Source organism: Chenopodium quinoa, unplaced genomic scaffold, assembly GCF_001683475.1.
Source record: "Chenopodium quinoa cultivar QQ74 unplaced genomic scaffold, ASM168347v1, whole genome shotgun sequence".
NCBI classification, from domain to species: domain Eukaryota; kingdom Viridiplantae; phylum Streptophyta; class Magnoliopsida; order Caryophyllales; family Amaranthaceae; genus Chenopodium; species Chenopodium quinoa.
This window is the reverse complement of record NW_018745281.1, coordinates 3,349,653-3,355,733: the sequence shown is the minus strand read 5'-3', so window position 1 is coordinate 3,355,733 and position 6,081 is coordinate 3,349,653. Positions and strand designations below refer to the sequence as shown.

General features: G+C 35.7%; 1 pseudogene; it reads left to right on the top strand.

Moving 5' to 3' along the window:
* Positions 1-1,024: 1,024 nt before the first annotated feature.
* LOC110711594 lies at positions 1,025-4,957 on the top strand (annotated as a pseudogene).
* Positions 4,958-6,081: the final 1,124 nt, after the last annotated feature.

Here is a 6,081-nt window from a genome sequence, read left to right as displayed (position 1 = left end):
CTTAAGATGCCGGGTCTTGTTTTGCAGCTCATGCTGCATAAGCATATTCCTTCATCTTGTTGATTTTCTATCAACATCTTTCATTCTAATCATTTTCTTCCCCAAATGTAGTGTTAGCAAGACACATTAAACGACTAGCAATCTTTTGTGATAGGCTGTTGATTTTCTGTGTTCTGGATGATTTTGCATGAACATTAATGAGAGCTTTTGTTTAGAAAAAGCATGGGAATGGAGGTCATGAACTCCATTCTAAGTATGAAGGTCCTCTCAACTTATTGCCAGCCCATCCTCCGATCCCATAACCTTGGTTTCTGTACTGGATACCACTCGGTGGTATTGCCCCTGAGCCTACAACATTTTTGTATTGGCTTCTTTAATTTGTATAAGGAAAAACATTGGGTGAGAGAGGACAAGATAACAGGGTGAACTAAGCAAATATGAAAGAAGATCCAGGCTTCTTCTTCCCCTATATTAGGTACGTACTCTTGATATATTTTCAAATTTGGATTTCTAATCCTATGTGCCTTTTGGTTTGAAATAACTACTAAACAACATAGTTGCAAGAGCAGGGCAATATCTTATGCAATCAAGATAGTTTATAGAGAGTAATGAATTCCTAAATGGGAGAATGCCAGCCAAAAAAGGTGCCTGCACTTATAAAAGAGAGAATAGTTAGAAGCATCTGTCTTGGCATATGTTGCTAACACTGAACAGTCTACTCCTGGGTTTGGATTTAGATTTTGTGATTGTTGATCAGTTGGGAAATGTATTGCAGCCTTTCCAGTCGCCTCAGCAAATATTAAGGCTGAGAAATCTGAACTTTTTCCAAATTGAATGTTCCTGACATGTGCATATCACCGCCTTAGAGTAATGATAAAGCTAAAGTCAAATCTCAAAGCTCTTCAAGGCCAATAGTAATTTAATTACGGCCACCTTGTGCTATGCTGAGAGTGCTGTCAAAGCTAGATGATATCAAAAATTCAAGAGTCGGCAAAAGTGTTTCAAGGAGTGGTAGTTGAGGTACATGAGTTTCAGTGAACTGCTACCAGTTGTGATTGATTCTTGCCGGCTTGAAGAGGATCAAGTTCTGCTTATAGAGTGTACAGCTAAGGCTTGATATGAAAGACTCAACGTTCATGCTGTGTTGTTGATTTATAAGATTGACTTTGCTGTAAGATTCTTGGATGTGGCAGAACTCTAATTTGATGGAGGCCAATAGCAGAGGTGCTTCATCTCGTGTTGCAAAGAAGAGAAGGTACTAAATAGTGAAGTCCGGATTCTCGATTGAAGTGCCTGGCTGCCTGCTAGAAACTGTTTCAGACCTGTGCTCTGTAACCGATGTCTAGAATCTATCAGTGGATGGAAGAAGATGATGCAACAATTGGACGTTAAACTAGAAGATGCTTCAAAAGGTATGCCCTAATTGACTAAGAACTTTAGGAGTAAAAGCATCTCTGAACTCCAGTGAATTTGGTGTTTGGGTGAATTTGGTCTGTCTGTTTTACCAAAGTGGAATAAATGTACAAGACCATTAAATTATCATTGTTGATCAGTAATGTGCCATAAATCTTCTATTTGCACCAAATTATATGCTCTTTTCTCTGTTTTTGTTAGTTTTATGTTAATAAGGTACAAAAATACTTTGTAATCTGCAATTCAGCAAACATATTCTAGAACTGTGATTGGCTCATGGATACACGGTTAAAACCTCGTAAACCTTCTCTAGCTGCTGTTTCTTAGGTAGCAACTGAACACGATACTGAATCACTACTGCATATAATTACATTCTGCTAAAGCATCTCAAACATAAATCAGCTTCCATTGTTTGTTAAATGATTCCTGTTAAATGGTTCCCTGCAAGACTAAGTCTCTTTCTCTACTCCCCTCGATTCCCCCACCATGTAAGTTCTTCCCCTTTAAACTTTCAATTCATGTTCTCATTTTTTAATGTAGTTTTTTTTGGGTTCTGTAACGCAGAATACCCTAATTTTGTCCCATGTTTTGGTGAATTTAAGAATTGATTTGGGGTGACTTGTAAGATTGATTAAGTTTGTAGGATTAGGGTTTTTCTGTGTGAATTGGGGTATTTGTGTTTTGATTGTTATTGCTTTTGATCATTGTGCAAAACTTCTGCTATGTACAGAACTAGTAATGACAAATTGACAATAAATAAGAATACCTTTAGCTGGTTGTTGTAAGAATTATGTCATTTATTTCAATGATTGTTGATAAATTAACATCTTTTCCAAGTTGGGTTGAATTGCACGAATGTTTGAAAGAAAAGAATGCAATTGTGTTTTCGTAGCCTTAGAAATATGAATATTTACATGAGTTCATATTTGCATTTTTGGATCTTTGTGTTGGTTGAGTTTAAAAGTTATGATATTTGTTTGATGATGCAGATTTGACAAGATTATCAGCAAGGAAAATTCTGCCAATATTGTGTTCGAGGACGGACAGGTACTTATATTATGAGTTAAGATTCTTGAGAAATGTTCGTAATGAATTGACGAATGTGGCCTTGTCATTTATCTTGTTCATTGTTTATATTTGTGTTTATTAGCATTGTTTGTTGGAATTTTGACATTATTCTTGTTGGTTTTCTTAAATGACCATGCTTTTAAATTATAATTCATGAAGTGCAATGGTGCAAAGCTCATATCAAACTTAAGATGTCTTTTAGGCCCCTTCATTGGAGTGCCATTTACTGCCATCATCATATTGTTATTTGATTTAATTATGTGGGTACATTTTCCAAATTGCTTGTGCCTTTCTCTCATTATTTTCTACTGTGCATTTATGTCCCAATTAAATCCTTATTTTGTCAAAGTTGGTTCTTTGAGTCCCACATGGGTTAATGGCATATTTCATTGCGATTAATAACATTTATTTTGTTTGAGCTTAGTGAGGATCTCAATTTCATCAGTGTGATATTTTATTCTTCCAGTTTGTATCTTTAGCTTTGGCTGTAAATATGTTCGAGGTTGTGTGACATTTATAACTGTTTCCTACAATTCACCCACTTTATTGTTTATAACTTTCTATTTGCTTTCATGTAGGTTATTGCTTTTAGGGACATAAACCCACAAGCTCCGGTTCACATTGTTATCATTCCCAAGGTTAAGGACGGCTTAAGTGGATTCTCCAAGGTACTTATTACTTCCACATTCCACACTGTACTGCTGTTCAATGTATCTACCTTATCTGTGTGCTACATGCTTGCTTTGTTCCAATGGAGCAAATAGATTTTTAGGTTTTATTATATTATCCTTGTGTCTTGTGCTTGTAATGTATCAATGCTTTCTTTTCCAACAGCATCTATAGAGTTCTTGGTTTTACTATGGCCATGTGATATGATATTTCCTTGTTTATTGTAATTGAAGGTTGGAACTTGGTAGTATAATCACTGTGTGCATAGTCAATTAGTAATGCTGTATCTGTCACATTCCTCTTTGGTCACGGTGCTCTTTTGAAGTCTGCTAGGTAATCACCTAGCAAAACACGGTTTATATCTTCTAATAGGCATAATGGAAGTGAGTTACTTCAGGTTTCATGTTGTAGAACTTGTTATCAGACATTAAGTAGTATTTTTTGAAGTTATCCACATCTGCTTTCTTTGGAGTTTGCCAGGAAACAGCTAGATACTTGGCCAAAAACATAGTTAATTTGGCTTCTATGCTCAGTGTCACTTTGAACTTTTGAGTTAGCTGAGTAGCCAGGGCTCAACACATTTAAAATGCACATTAGTGACACATGATTATTAATTTTCCAATGAGTCCTAGCCTAAACCTCTTTACTTGAATGATTACTTTTTGTAGGAGAAATTTGAGAAAGAGAATGTTATTATTAAGATATACTGAGATATGCATATATTAGTATCTCCAAACATTGGAGAGCTTTCTCCTGTAAAAAACATTCCAATTTGGTTCCAATTATTGGAAGGCAATATTAAGAATAGAAGGCTTTTGGGGATATATGGAGTTCCAGACTCCAGAGTGCCACATATCTTGTGGAACCTATGCGTGAACAGGTGAACTAAAGATGGGGAATTAATTACCTTGCTAATCCATGTTGCTCAATATTTCACAACTGATATCTGTACAGGTAGTACAACCATATGCTTTTAATACAAATGTAATGGTTTGTATATGAAACATGGTCCAGCAGATGTCATAAAATTTGGACATTATTGCATTGATAAGTAGAAGTTTGTAGAACATAATTAGTTCTTGATCCCATCTCAGATTAGCTAATTTGAAGATTAGTACTTGGTCCCATTCCACATTATTTCTCAAGAATATTACAGGATTGTTGGAGAAGCTTGGGGTGTTCATCTTAGATAAGCTAATAAGAACAAGGATGAGTGAAAACACACTGTTTTTATTAGATTTTTCCTGCAATATTCACGGGCTGTCCTGATAATTTATCTCTGTGTATAGGCTGAGGAAAGGCACTGCGAGATTCTTGGCCGCCTTCTTTACACAGCAAAGCTCGTAGCAAAGCAGGAAGGCCTTGACGATGGCTTCAGGATTGTGATTAATGATGGTCCAAAAGGATGTAAGCTAAGTTAATCACACAAACTCTACATTTCAACTTAATTTCAGTGCTCTAACAAGCTGTAATTCTTTGTTCATCAGGTCAATCTGTTTATCACATCCACTTGGAGGACGTCAAATGAACTGGCCCCCTGGCCAAGACAGATTTGTAATATCAGTAGAGGCAGGAGACTTGTTATCTGGCTGTCCTTTTTTTTCAAAGTAACATGTCAATGTCAATGGAATAATGCTGTTTGGGTAATTGACTTTGTCATTTCCTTGTCTAGCATTTTCAAAATAATGATCGTGAACATGAAGTAGGCTTTGTGACAATTACTCACAACTAATCTATATGATCATGAGCATGGACAGGGAGCCTCTTTCCGACCCTCATGTTATGAATTTTATGATCGAACTGTCAAGTCTTTGATACAGGCAATGCGGAATTGTGGACATTGCTTAACCTGCCTTTCTTCTCCACTACCAAATCTAGGCCATGAGGTGCTCGTGGGAGTGCATATGATTTGGGTCACTTGGCTACTCCCACAGTCCTACTTGGCTACTCCCCCAGTCCCACAGTCCTACTTGGCTACTCCCAGTCCTACAGCCTTAGCATTGAAAAAATGAAAAGCACATAAGTGCATGAATTGGATAATTTAAGTTAATTTCCATAGATAACCTATGCAAGTAATACATGTTATATATTCATCAATAAAAAAAAGAGATACACTTCACTTGTATCGTCAAAATCCGTGCTTCCTCTGTTTTTTAATAGTTGCAACACACCTTTTATCCCGCTTTTTGATGAGTTGATTAAATTAGGTAAACGAATTAATTAAGCTATGAAATTTTAACTGTAGCAGCTTATCCCTTTCTTCCTATCGGTGGTAAAATTTTGTGATTTAATTTATCCGTTACCTAGTATAATATCTCCCTTAAAATGCGTGCCAAAGAGGCGTGTTGCAAGTAAATAAAAATGGAGGAAGTATTTATTATTATTATTTTGTGAATAAAAATTAATAATAAAATTGATTGTAACAATATTATTTCATTAATCTCTAACATTCTTTTTTCTTTTTGAATGAATATCTAAAATTTATTTATGTTGGATTTTGTCGAATTGTCTTAATCACTTGATGTATATTTTCAAAACATCAAATTGCAATACACATCGTAATTTTTTTATTTAGTACTCCTATAGTATTATTTTTTTATTTTTTTTTGACAAAGAGAACTTTACGAAAAGAGCAAATTACAACCTAAGCTAAAATAAAGGAACTAAAATACAAGACACACACTAAAATTTCATTACATGCTTTGGTAATATGACCTATGCAAAGGAGAGCACTGTCACCGTGAACATTTGGTCGAAAACAACAAGACAAACCCCATTAAGACTTACTTGGGAGTCATGAACTTGCCGCCACCATAAAATACCCAAACCGGAGCGAAGAAGGTGAAAATGGGAGCAGCGATCTAGCATAGGGGCCTAGCAAAAAGAACGGTACACAACGTTGTTGTGAGCAAAATACTACCTCTTCAAAAC